This window comes from Triticum aestivum, chromosome 7D (genome assembly GCF_018294505.1).
Source record: "Triticum aestivum cultivar Chinese Spring chromosome 7D, IWGSC CS RefSeq v2.1, whole genome shotgun sequence".
In the NCBI taxonomy this organism is placed as follows: domain Eukaryota; kingdom Viridiplantae; phylum Streptophyta; class Magnoliopsida; order Poales; family Poaceae; genus Triticum; species Triticum aestivum.
The window spans coordinates 1,244,888-1,258,914 of record NC_057814.1 but is presented as its reverse complement, the minus strand read 5'-3'; the positions used below and the strand labels follow the sequence as shown (position 1 = coordinate 1,258,914).

General features: G+C 47.2%; 1 pseudogene; it reads left to right on the top strand.

Moving 5' to 3' along the window:
* Positions 1-2,705: 2,705 nt before the first annotated feature.
* On the top strand, positions 2,706-12,566 carry LOC123166390 (LEAF RUST 10 DISEASE-RESISTANCE LOCUS RECEPTOR-LIKE PROTEIN KINASE-like 2.4; annotated as a pseudogene).
* Positions 12,567-14,027: the final 1,461 nt, after the last annotated feature.

Genomic DNA, 14,027 nt, shown 5'->3' with positions numbered 1-14,027 from the left:
ATCTTATGGCATCTGGTCCATGCTGAAGCGTAACTTGCCATGTTGTCTGGATATTCTTCTAACAATGTTTTTCTGTGAACATGTAGAAGGAGGATGTTTCATGCCTTTCCTGAGTTGCGATCTAGAGTTGTGCAGGCGTGACTGCAATGGTTTATTTGCCTCTTGCCAAATGATAGGCGAGTTTCACCACCGATGTTGTTGCGCTCCCAAGAAACTCAGTGCACCTATTGATAAGAATAGTCGTCCTTGAGATATGCATTCTGAAATCGTAGTCTATATGTCACTGCTTTTTCCTGGATCCAATTCTGCCTGATTGAATAAAATTTATCGCCATTGAAAAAATATCGCTCCCGAGATATTTACGTATCGTGTGAAACCGCAATGCTTCGTTTGGATGTTCATATTCAAACCTCAACATTGATATTGGGGCCAATATCAATTCAACTTGGACATTGATATTGACACGTAAGACAAATTCTGCTGTTTGGATGCTGATATATTTGACACTTAGACAGTGACATTGAGACCAATTCTGAATGTTACTTGGATGTTCATATTGTTCACTTGGCACTTGGCACTTGGCCCACATGTCATACTTTGTCTTACACAATTTTTCGTCCACTTCTCTTCTGGCGGAACCATCAGTGCCGACAATCATACAATTGACATGAAAAAAAAGAGGGATTGGAAGAAAGAGAGGAATTGGAGCTATGCTCCGTCCCATGCCTTTCCTCATCGCCTCATGGAATTCCACCCTCACTTTCTCCTCATCTCGACGCTGACGCAAAGCCACGATACCACTGATAGAACCCTCTTTACCACTCCATTTCTTTTTCAGTGCCTAGCCAGTGTCGTGCACTACATCCTCCGCCCGCCTCCGGCTTCATCCCGACAGTGCCCTATGCTCCACCCTCGGAGGACGAATGCTTTCCCGCTGCTGCCGACTTGGAGTTCGCCTCGCGCCACACTGCCGCGACGTTGGCACTGATGACCCCACCATGAGCTCCAGCACGGAGCTATTCCACTCCAACGGCATCCACGTTGGCTACCTCTTCCGGTTCGCCAATAAACGGCTCATAGGGAGCAGGAGGAGCTGGGCGGCTCGACAACCATGTGCGGCGGCCTCACCGGGCTAGGTTGGATCAGAGGGGGAAACGGTCGGCTGGGCACTGTGGCTCGTAGGGGGAAGTGGAGGCCGTGGTCGTAGGCAAGGAGGAACCGCTTGGGTGCACGGCTCCCTTTATATCATTTTTGGAACTAACCTATTAATCTACTGCCCAATGTCGCTTCTTATTTTTGACTATTCTATTGTTTCATGGGAAAATCATACAAAATGAAGTCAAAACACGATGAAACTTTATAGTGATTTTTTCTATGGCCCCTTCACAACTCCTGGCAATGTTCAGTTCATCCGCAAGCTGGGCTGCTCTTTTGCAAGCTAGGAGCTCTACCCTCGCTGGGTCACTCCCCAGTGGGAGGACGTGGCACGCTCCTCCCAAATAAGCACATTCATGGTTTCTAATAATCATCCCAGCTCCCCCGCTGTTGCCCCCCTTGGACGTAGCGCCATCAACATTAACTTTCACCCAGCCTTCCTCTGGGGGCTGCCACCTTTCCTTCACCACCGGCTGGGTCTGCTTGCTTTTGCGGCCATGTATGGCCTGCCACTCGCCCATGAGGTGAAAAACCCTTCGCGCAATCTCCTCTGCTTCTTCAATTCGCTTGCCGTCCCGTGCATTGTTCCTTGCAAGCCAGAGCGCATACGTCCCTTGTACCATGACAGCCCGCTCATCATCTGACGCCTCCTCGAACCACGATAGTAACCACCGCGACAACGCACTTTGGGGGCAAACTGACTCCGGCGGGATCGCCACCGGTACCCCCAACTCCGAATGCATTATCTTTCAGAACTTAGCCGAGTGATAGCAGCCCCAGAAGCGATGATAGATCGTTTCCTCCCTGCCGCGAGCAACGCAGAAGACGCCCTGCTTAATCTTCCTTCTCAACAGTTCCGCTCCCACCGCCAGCCCGTTCCGAATCAGCCGCCACATTGGATCCTAACTTTGCCCGACGCCACTTTAAGTCTAATAACCGAATGGAATTCGGTAGCTTCGGTGTTTGCCTCGCTTACACCGAATAAAACCGAAATCCAGAAATAAGAGATGAAACCTCCTACAAGGCTCCTCAGAGCTCAGCGACTCTCGGCCGTCGGATCAAATTTTTGATGCGTTCTGGACCGTTGGATATCGCCCCCGATCGATCTCGTCCGTCGGATCAAAAAAAGTTACTGCCGGAATGAATAGTTACCGTCTCGTTCGTGCCACCGCGCGTAATTACGCTGCCCCACCGAGGGCATTTTCGTCATTTCGCTCACAGGGGGTATAAAAGGGCCGGCTCCCGTGGTGAAGCCTAGCCTCCTCCTCTCCCCTCCCGCGCGCCTCCTCTCCCTATCTCTCTCTCGTTCCCCTCCCCTCCCATCCCCTCCCGCGCGCCTCCTTTCCTCCCGCCCACATCGCCGCCGCCACCCACCGCCTAGAACCACGCCGTCGGCATCCATCCGCTGCTCCAGCGGTGGCCAGATGCGCCGCAACAGAGCCCCCATCCCTCCTCGTCTCCCTCGCACCACACCGCCCGCATCCTCCCCCCTCCTGCCATCAAAAGGGATGGGAAGAGAAGAGGGAGAGCGAGCAGGTCAGGTGGTGGCCATGGCGCTCGCAGATCCGCCGGTGCCATCGTCCGACCTCAGGCTCCAAGTGCTTCTGCTCGATGGCGTGATGGTACGGGCTGCCTGCTTCACGCTCGCACCATGGCCTGCTCGGGACGCCGCCCTCCCCTCCGCTTCAACCCTAACCCTAGCGTTGTTGCTGCTGCTCAAGGTGCGTCCATTTCGATTTGCTACTGGCCCCTCCCCTCCCCTCATGATGTTGCTGCTCTTGGTCACACAGGTGCACGCATGCGTCCAACGGCGAACCCTAGCCTCGGATAGCAGCAGCGGCCATCACCAATGACAGCAACGACAGGAGCGGCCAGCAGCTCAGGTGCACCTATCTCTTCCAGGAGCACGGCGCCCACCCCACCCACTACCCCTTCCCGCACCAGCCATGGGAGCTGGTGGCCTGCCTCTCCTCAGATCGTGACCTGAAGCCAGCTCAGACTTCAGGTGAGTACCTCTGTTCCTCCACCCCTGCTATCTCTTGTGCTCTGAGCGAAATGTCCATCAAACCAGTGTCAATTTTGGGGTCTGCATGAGGTTTCCAGGCCGTAATTTATGTATCAAATCTTTCATGTAGATGATGTAACAGATGCCTGTTATTAGATGATTTTTTTGCCATTTAAGATGGCAAATAAATTTATCAATTGTTTCTTCTATGATGGATGGTGAACAGAGAATAACAACATGAACGGTCGTGATTCAGTATTTTGTGCACTCAAATTATTGAACAGAAGGGGCAAGAAGGAAATAATTATGTTGTTTGTATGAACTGTGTGTGTGCTTTCTTCAGGATCCGATTGAGAAAGTTTAGGTCCAGATGACAAGAAATAAAATATGCAAATCCCATGTTTTTTTTAAGGATTTTTGTTTGTTAATTCAATGGTCCACTTCTAAACTGTTTGATTTTCAATGGTGGTGTTGTTGTTCAAGTAGTGGGTTTGTTCATGATGCACATGGGGAATAACATGATTTTTGTGGTGAATATGTGGGAACTGTCATGATTTTAAGGATTTCCCTTCTTTCTTCCTCTTGCTGATATAAATTATGTTTTTAGCATTTTTTTCCCAAGCTGGCATCTGCAAAAAGTTTCTTATTTCATTTTCCAGCTTCTTATTTCATTTCCCAAGCAAGATTGGTTGTATCTAACTTAATGTGAATTGGTCGTCCTGGCTTAGTTTTGGAACAAAAAAATGTTTCCCTTTTATCATGAGCCTCCAGATCAATTGTTTTACTGGCTAAATATATCCTGCTTGCCTTTCTTTTGGTATATCTAATTTCTTTGCCCTTTGGCATAGCTTTGATAAAATGGTATGTACTGGACTTGGTTATCCCGCCCTTTTTATGGTACATCCTTAATGTAGTGAGATAATCCATCCTGACCAATCTATCTAATTCCCTTTGGGAGAACTAAACACTTTGATTAAATGCTAAACATATATAGTTGGGTGTTTGGATGTCTTTAGACATGAATGTGTCTATGGAGGTGAATTGGACATTTCCCCGTGCGAAATCAAGCGACTACTCGATGCTACCTTATAATCTCCATGATGTCTTAATATATCACATGTGAATGTTACTTCCTTGCTTTATTTTGTTATCCTACTATTGGAATGTGATATGCTAAACCTGGATTCCTACTAACTTGAGCGTTACCACTTGACCATAATGTTAGGACCGGCACCCTCGCGCCAAGGCGCGCTCCCGATCTAGTATACATTAGATGCCTAGATTCCAGCGAACGAACGACGCTTCAGGCATGGACGCCCGTCACGCACCCACGACTTCACGTTTTTTGGGCCTTGCGTCGCCAAGACCAAGCAGCAGCCACTAGGTAGCCCACGTGCAACTAACCAGCAACACGCAAAAGGGCCGTGACTCTTGTCGGCCTCGATGGTTGCATGCAAAGTCCAAAGCCCAACATGGCAACATGCACGTATTTATGCTCCTTAATGAACCGTGTAGCGCCAGCCAACAGCAGAAGTCTCGTTGATTTAGTCCCACCTCGACTGTCTAAAGGAAAGAGAACAAATACCTATGCTATAAGAAGGTGGGTTGTGAATGGGTGAGGACATTCAGCCGTACAATACTCTTTCGGTGTAAACCGTTAACCGAACCGAATTAGTCGGTTAACTGAAAATTCAGTTTATTGTTTTATTCTACTAATTTCGCTTAGCATTTTCAATAACCGAATTTACAAATAAACCGGATGGCACTAACTGAATTTTCGGTTTTAACCGAACGCCCAGGCCTATCCATAGCGGTAATTAGATATCTCTCTCTCTCTCTCTCTCTCTCTCTCTCTCTGATCTTCAATACAATATTCTCTTCGGAGTTATATTCGATGTAATCCTTTTGTGTGGTGTGTTTGTTGGGATTTGATGAATTATGGGTTTATGATCATATTATTCATTAAAGTAATTGAGTTATTTTTGAACTTTATTATGTGTGATTGTTATAGCTATGTGATGCTTTTCGATCTATGAGTTTTCATTGGTCAAGTCAATGATTAGATCTTCAGTGGAAGTGGTGCGTAGTAGGTTCAATCCTGTGGAAATTGAAGATTGTGGAAATTTGGTGGAGGTACCAAAGTTGTGTGCATCTCTTGAAAGTTTGCACATTAGATGTTGTGACAAGCCGGTGTCTATGCCAACAAATCTTGGGGATGCCAAAAAGTTGAGAGAACTCACTTTGATTGAGTGTGAAGCCCCGAGGACATTTCCAATTGGAATGTATGGAATCACTGTGCTTTAATTCAAATATTAAATGATTCAGACTTATGGTGCTCCAAAACATTAATTTGCTTCTATAAAAGTATCGCCAAAAGAGAGCTTTGCAACCCACAGAAATTACGAAGAACGGCATAACATAGAGACGGAAAAAAGCTATCATGGCAATATTCAAGAAGAACACAAGTGCCCAGTGTTTGTTGGCTCTTGTGCTGATGGCTGCTGTCATTTTGGCTTGTGATGCGTTTCGCCCAGGTACATGCATCTTTGACTTAACTATAAGTCACTGTGGTTTTTCCATGTGATGCTAATTTTCTATATAGTTCACAATATTGAGTTGTATGGATCTTATGGCATCTGTTCCATGTTGAAGCATAACTTGACATGTTGTCTGGGTATTCTTCTAAACAATGTTCTTTTTGTGAACATGCAGAAGGAGGATGTTTCATGCCTTTCCTGCAATGCGATTTGGACATGTGCAGGCGTGACTGCAACGGTTTATTTGCCTATTGCACACCGATAGGAGAATTTCACCACCAGTGTTGTTGCGCTCCCAAGAAACACAGTGCATCTGTTGATAAGAATAGTCGTCCTTGAGATATCCATTCCTAAATTGTAGTTTATATGTCACTGCTTTTTCCCGGATCCAATTCTACCCGATCAAATAAAATTTATCACCATTGAAAAAATATCGCTCCCAAGATATTTACGTATCATGTGAAACCGTAATGCTTGGTTTTGATGTTCATATTTAGACTTCGACATTGATATTGGGGCCAATATCAATTCAACTTGGACATTGATATGGACATTTAAGAGAAATTCTGCTCTTTGGATGTTGATATATTTGACACTTAGACATTGACATTGAGACATATTTTAAATCTTGCTTGGATGTTCATGTTCACTTGGCACTTTGCCCACATGTCATATTCTGTCCTCCACAATTTTTCGTCTACTTCTCTTCCGGCGGAACCATCACTGCCGACAATTGTACAATTGACATAAAAAAGAGGGATTGGAAAAAAGAGAGGAATTGGAGCTATGCTCGTCACATGCCCTTCCTCATCCCCTCACGGAACTCCACCCTCACCTTCCCCTCGTGTAGCCGCCGATGCAGAGCCACGATGCCGCCGATAACCCCTCTTTACAACTCCATTTCTTTTTCAGTGCCAGCCAGTGTCGTGCATTACATCCTCTGCCGCCTCCAGCTTCATCCGCATGAGTGCACTATGCTCCACCCTCCGAGGACGAATGCTTTCCCGCTGCAGCCGACTTCGAGTTCGGTTTGCGCCATAGCCGTGACGTTGCGTTGATGACCCCAGCATGAGCTCTGGCGCAGAGCCATTTCACTCCGGTGGCATCCGCGTTGGCTACCTCTCCCCCATCCACCAAGAAACGGCTCACGAGGAGCAGGAGGAGCTGGGCGGCTTCAACAACCATGCATGTGCGGCAGCCTCACTGCGTCAGGTTGGCTTGGAGGGGGAAGCGCCCAGCTGGGCACTGGGCTCGTAGATGAGGAGTGGAGGCCGTGGTCGTAGGCAAGGAGGAAGCGCTTGGGTCCATGAGTCCTTCGCCTTTTACCTTAATGGGTATTAGGGCATCTCCAATGTTCACCCCCAAAGAGACACCGTATCCATTCGCGGAACGGTGGGGAGCAGTCCTCGAACACTGATACGGGAGTCGTTCATCCAAAGTTGTTCCTAAACAGGGAATATATATTTCACACTACCATGATAATGGTCTAGAAGTTTTCCTGAAAGCGGTCAAGGATGGGCGGGCGATCGTCACAAGGGGTTGGACAAAAGTTGTTCGAGCTTGCGGCATGCAGGAGGGCACATTATGGGTATTCCGCTCTTCACCTTTACCACCTCTAAATATTGTGCTTCATCATAGTTAATTGCTACCTAATCCTGCAATTATTGAACATATTGTATTGAGAATTTTATTTATGGATTGATGTTTAACAATTGTGCTGAGAATTCGAATTTCACATTTTATATTTCAAAATTTCCAATTCGAATAATAAATTACAGGGAAAAATAAAATTAAATAGGAACGAATAAAATAATGTACAATACACATGGTTAGAAAGAAAACATCGTGTGCGATGGAAAATATAGAACAGACGGTTTTTTGACATGAAACGTTTGCGATGCTCGATGGACGCACACACAGTTTCATCTCATATGCGTGTGCGATTCATGGTAATACGACAAACGTTTCAAACATGTAAGTCAGCATCTCCGACTGCCACGACTGCGTCACCAGGGCCGGTCGGGACGCGGCCACAGCCTGCAACTGCAGCATGGACGCGTGGCCCTCTGCTACAACCACTGCTACGTCCGCCTAGCCCACCACGACTTTCGAGACCCCGCCCGAAACTCGGGCGAGGTAGGAGTCCGCCACGGTAACAACATCGTCAGCAACGACGTCGAGGGCTACAGCAGGGCGGTCGCCGGCCTTTCTCAACGCCACGGTGCAGTACGCGGTGGAAAACTCCTCCAGGCTCTTCACCACGGGGCAATGGGTCGGGCCTGACCCGGATTTCCCCTACATCTACTCGGCGGCGCAGTGCGCTCCGGACCTGTCGCCGACGCAGTGCCGACGATGCCTAAAAGGCGTCCTCGGCAGGTGGCCGGCCATGTTCCCGCAGCCGGACACCAGGATGGCTGGTCCGCGGTGCACCTTGAGGTCCGACTCGAAACAGTTCTACTATGGCGACGCGATGGTCCTGTTGCAGGCCAAGGCGACCGCACCGGGGACAAAACGGACGGCCGCACCGGCGCCAGCTCCAGCAGTGACGCCTGCTACAAGAGGTCAGTCGGCTACCAACCCCAACAAGAGTTTTTATGCATTGATGAAAAAACCACTTGCAAAATACTCCCTCCGTCCCAAAATAATTGTCTCGACTTTGTACTAACTTAAGTTAAGTTACAATTATTTTCGGAGGAGGGAGTAGTAGAAAAGTTTATTATTTTTTTGATATATTCAACCTGCACTCGTAAAAAATATATACTGTATTTCGTAAAAATAGCTGAGTTTATTGGGATATATGCCTCAATAAGTGTATGCCTCACTGGCCTTGCCCAGATCGTTTTTCTCTCGTCCCGGCTGAAACCCTAGCCGCCGTCAGGAGAGGCCAATCTTCCAGCGCCGTCCTCCGGCGACGACCTCGGTCGTCGGTGGTGAGGGGGTCGCCGGATCTACGCGCGTGGATCATTTTTACTCCCTCATAGTCTAGTTTTTTAGGCTGCTCATCGTCTTGGCTTCGGCGGCGACGATGACGACGCTGAATAAAGATTCTTCAGATCCTTTCCTGACGAGGCCATAGGTCCTATGGTTGGGGATGGATTTTGAAACCAGTCTGTTCAATCAAGGATGGCGTGGCGGTGGCGGCATCCTCGTGGTGGACCTGTGTCCCCGGGCTCCACCGTTACCGAAAAAGGCTTTCGCCCCGCTTTATATTATAAAGCAAACCGCCCAGACCAAGCATCCAACAAGGTTCAACAAGGACCCACACAAACGCACACGGAGGTCCACAAGTACACAAATAAGTCACATGGGTCAATGCTGAGGGCACAACACAAAAACACACACACCACAGAGCAACCAGACGGCCTAGTCCGGCTCTGGCGGATGGGGCGGCAGCGGGGGGGGGGGGGGGGGGGGGGGGCATGCGGAGAGCCATCGAGCGAAGGTCGGTGAGGAGGGTGGTGATGACGTCCCGGTCCTGGGGGCGGCTAAGCGGCCGCCAAAGCTGCAAGTAACCACACATTTTGAAGATAGTGTCAGTCGCACGTCGAAGAGGCACCTTCTGAATGACAAGCTTATTGCGAATGTTCCAAAGCGTCCAGGCGAGGACCCCAACGCACAGCCATCTAATATGGCGGTAGCGAGTACGGGAGGCGTTGAGTTCCGCAAGTAAGTCGGGGAAGTTGGTATTGCACCACTGTCCACCGACCGTTTCGCGGAAGCAGGCCCACAGGAACTGGGCAGTAGAGCACGAGAAGAAGATGTGGTTAGCATCCTCGATCGTGCCACAGATGGGACACCTCCCATCGCCCGGGCCGTTACACTTGAGGACTTCAACTCCGGAGGGGAGGCGTCCACGGATCCATTGCCACAGGAAGGTCCTGATCTTCAGAGGTAGGCGGATGTCCCAGATCAGGCTAAAGGGTTCCGGGGCCATCGAGGGCGCAATGGCGGCGTACAAGGACTTCGTGGAGAAGCGGCCAGACGGCTCAAGGCACCAGGAAATGGCATCCTGGTCCTGCTCGACGTTCATCGGCCAGGCTCCACCGTTGCGACGGGGTTTGCTCCAGCATCGACGCAGAGCTTGGGAGGTAGTCCAGGAGCAGATGCAGATTGTGGTCTGCATCAACGTCATCTGGAAGACGGAACGTTATCTGGATTCGTGGTTCGTGGATGGCAGGTATGGTCTTCTCCTTCGGCGTCTTAGACGTGGTGGGGTGCCAGATCTGGAGTTCGATGGCTTGTCCGTGGTGTTTCCCCGGTCTGATTCGTTTAACAGCAAGGGCTTCACTTTTGGTGAGCCACCATGGAGGTCTACAAAGCTGTATATCAGCAATGGAGCCGCGTCGAGCTCGGGTGAGGAGGTGATCCGTCATTCTTTTCTTTGGTGGCTGCTGTGATGGTGCCGGAGGCAGGTGACGAGCGTTGGTGTCAAGCTCAGAGATGTTCTTTTAACTTTTTAGTTTTGTCATGTTGATCCTTCCGTGACTTGTACTTTGATCTTTATGGTATGAATGAGACACGTATTACCATGCCAAAAAAATGTATGGCCCACCACGTGTTACCAAATCAGACGCATAAACAAAACAATTTTACACAATTATAATGTTTCATATCGCCTAGCGTTGGTCGATTCCTCAGTATCAGACAAGCTAGAGTATAGTTGAAGACTTTTTTTTTGCTGGTAGTATAGTTGAAGACTTGGAGTACATTTAAAGTGACTAGTGAGATGTGACACATGTTATTTTATTTTATTTTTGCCAAACCTGTATTCGATCAAAAGAAAGTCACATATGTAGTCCATGTTCTATTGTTCTTCATATCTTGAATTTTTTCTATTTCTTACATACATATTTCATCCGCAAAATATTGAAGATTCATATACTACGCCTATCTCTTTCTTTTGGAAAATATTGAAGATTCATATAAGACGTTTAGGCAGTTCAGTTTGAACTGCCAAAACGTCTTATATTATTTTAGAATAGAGAGAGTAGTATTATTGGACAACAAAGGTTTTACTCATAAATGTCATGTCATATTCCAGGTACCAGGAGGGCCGTCACAAAGATTATGATAATAGGTATGTTAAAACTTTCACCATCTTTTCACAAACAGAGGTTTTAAATACGACTAGTCCACTTGTAGTGTTTTTCTATGGTGAAATAGTAAATTCAAAACTTATCATACCTACAATCATTAAAAGTTGATTCTAAAATTAAATTGAAGACAAGCAACTATCAGTCTGTGCATAAGGGCATCTCCAAAGAAGACCCTCAAAGCTCCGGTATATGTCGAGATTTTAGTGTCCGAACAACTTTTGTCATCCAATGCGGACCCCTTGGTTCGCGAAGCGGTCCGGACGTCTATTTTCTCGTAAACAAGAAGGAACTTGTGTGTGTGGTTTGGGGGGGGGGGGGGGGGGGGGGGCGCCTATGCGGGAGTCCTTACCAACAAAAAGCAACCACATGGTCTTCCTCTCTTTTCTCTCTCTCCCCTCTCTTCCCCCAACCACACACTACACACACATATCCACCAAAAGCAACCACATGCATGGCCCCTCCTCTCCTCTCTCCTCCCATCCAGACAAACCAGGATTTTTGTGATTAAGGGTTGGATGACTCCCTCACGCATCACTCTCCGTGTACTAGTCCCCACCATTCCATTGACTGATACGGTGTCCGATTTAGGGGTCAGAGTTGGAGATGCCCTAATGCAATAAATTCTGGAATTTTAGCTTGATAATACTTTTGCCACCACACAATGTTTACAAAAGGAATTAACGCATGCTTTCTTCTCAGTTTTGACATCAGCAGCTGCAACCTTGCTATTCTCGTGTATTTATGTGCTCATATGGCATAGAAAAGGAAGAAGACTATGGTTTCTCCTTTGCAAGAAGACTAGCGGAAACAATGAAAATAATTACGATGCCATGATTGCATCGTATGGATCCCTAGCTCCAAAACGATACATGTACTCAGAGGTAATGAAGATAATTAACATCCTCTCGCCGCAATGAGCTTGGAAAAGGTGGTTATGGTGTGGTTTTCAAAGGAACGCTACTTGATGGTCGCCTAGTAGCAGTGAAATTCTTGCATGAATGCAAAGGAAACGGGAGCGAGTTTGTGAATGAGGTTATGAGCATTGGCAGGACTTCTCATGTTAATGTTGTTAGCTTGTTTGGGTTCTGTTTGGAGGGATCAAAACGAGCTCTTATATATGAGTACATGCCCAACAATTCCTTGGATAAGTTCATTTACTTAGAGGACCCCAAGGAAATTTTAGGATGGGATAAGCTCTATGCAATAGCAATTGGGATTGCTCGTGGCCTCGAATACTTGCACCATAGTTGTAATACACGCATCGTACATTTCGACATCAAGCCTCAAAATATCCTTCTAGACAAGGATTTTAGCCCCAAAATTGCTGATTTTGGTCTAGCTAAATTGTGTCGTACAAAAGAAAGCAAGGTTTCAATGACCGGTGCTAGAGGAACAATTGGGTTCATCGCTCCAGAAGTTCATTCTCGAACCTTCGGAGTGGTTTCAACCAAGTCAGATGTTTATAGTTATGGAATGATGCTGTTGGAGATGGTCGGACGAAGGAGAAACGTAAAATCATTTGTTGCAAAGTCCAGTGAAAAGTATTTCCCGGATTGGATTTATGACCATTTTGCTCAGGACGAAGGTTTGCAAGCATGTGATGTAACAAGTGAAACTGCGGAGGTAGCAAGAAAAATGACCTTAGTCGGATTGTGGTGCATACAAGTATTACCTATATATCGGCCTACTATAACAAGAGTTCTGGAAATGTTCGAGAGAAGCTTAGATGAACTGGACATGCCACCAAAGCAAAGCTTCGGTGAACTAGTGTAAGATATTTCTCTAGTATTTTTATTTTGTTGTTTTTCTGTGAAATTATTCTTTAGCACTAACTTGATCTACTCACTTATCTCTTATTCCAGTGAAATTTCATCTCACAATATGGATGTACAAAGTGCAAGCTCCACCAGTAGAAGATCCGAGAGGATAAGTCCTGTGACTTCAAAAAACCCTACAACGGCTGCCAACTCTTTGAGCAGATAAGACACGTGAATCCAAAATAATAATTCCTACAATGGTTTCCAACTCTTTGGTAAGGTAGATAGATAAATGGAATGTGCTGCGCCATCGCATTGATCCACAAATCACACATATGTCAATTAAGTGCATGATGATTCGTTGCCAGGGTGTAAGAGTTACTAGTACTACTAAACAACATGCTAGCTACTTTGATGCAAAACTATCAGGGAGTTTCTATTTTTATTTTCTCCAAATGGTGGTTGATTACCTGATCTATGCGCATGTAAATTTTCTGCGTTCTATTCCATATAGGAAAGAAAATGCCCTCGTCCATGCTGGGGCGATTGTTTACGCTGCAATTAATTAATCTGACATTTCCACTCAGGATTACAACCACTAACAAACAAAGATAGAAACACCGTAAGATACAAAGGCGCCAAGGAAACAAATCTGATATTTCCACTAATGATTACAACCACTAACAAAGAAAAAAAAGCTAGAAAAACAACACGGGTAAGATACAAAGGCGCTCGAAAACAACTCATAAAAGCTTCACATGGTACAAGCTAACAAATAGACAAGAACATGAAACTTTTAGACGTCGAGGCCATCTTATGGGAACGAAGCACCAGGGAAGAGGAACACGCCAGCTCAGGAGGAGAAAGGCCCACCGGCGATGAATGGGCATGCTGTCTCCAAACATCCAAGGTCCGAGGAATGGCTTGAGGTTCTAAATTATTTCTAGACAGAAACACCAAACCAAAGTCGCAAATTTGTTCGATTCTGGATATTGTGACTGAATTGCGGCCTGGTCTCGTACCTCACAGAGGAACCGGCGGTGGAACCCCGGAGAGTCCGGGCTTGGCGGCTCCTTGACGGTGAGACTGCCTCTGGTAGCTAGCGATCTTGGAGGGATCCTGGACCCAAACCTAGACACCGCAGCATGCCGACTCCTCGCTGTTCTAATGTTTCATCATCATGTAATGGGACATGCCACGCATTTCCCAGCTGGAGAATTAATGAATCAAGATGTACATGAACTAGTTAGGTACTCTCTTCCACAAGGGGATGTCCTCTGTATACTGGTGTAGCATTCAAGGACCAATATGCTGCAAGAATCGACCATGGCCCAAGGGACGTAGCTCTCGTGTCGCTCCCGCGGGCGGCTCAGGAGCAGACCCTAGCCGCCGCCAGCAGCCCATCCACCATCCTTCTCCTCCCCTCGCCGCCGCCGGCAGTGATCGCCGGGCAAAGCCCGCACGGCTCGGCGGCGGC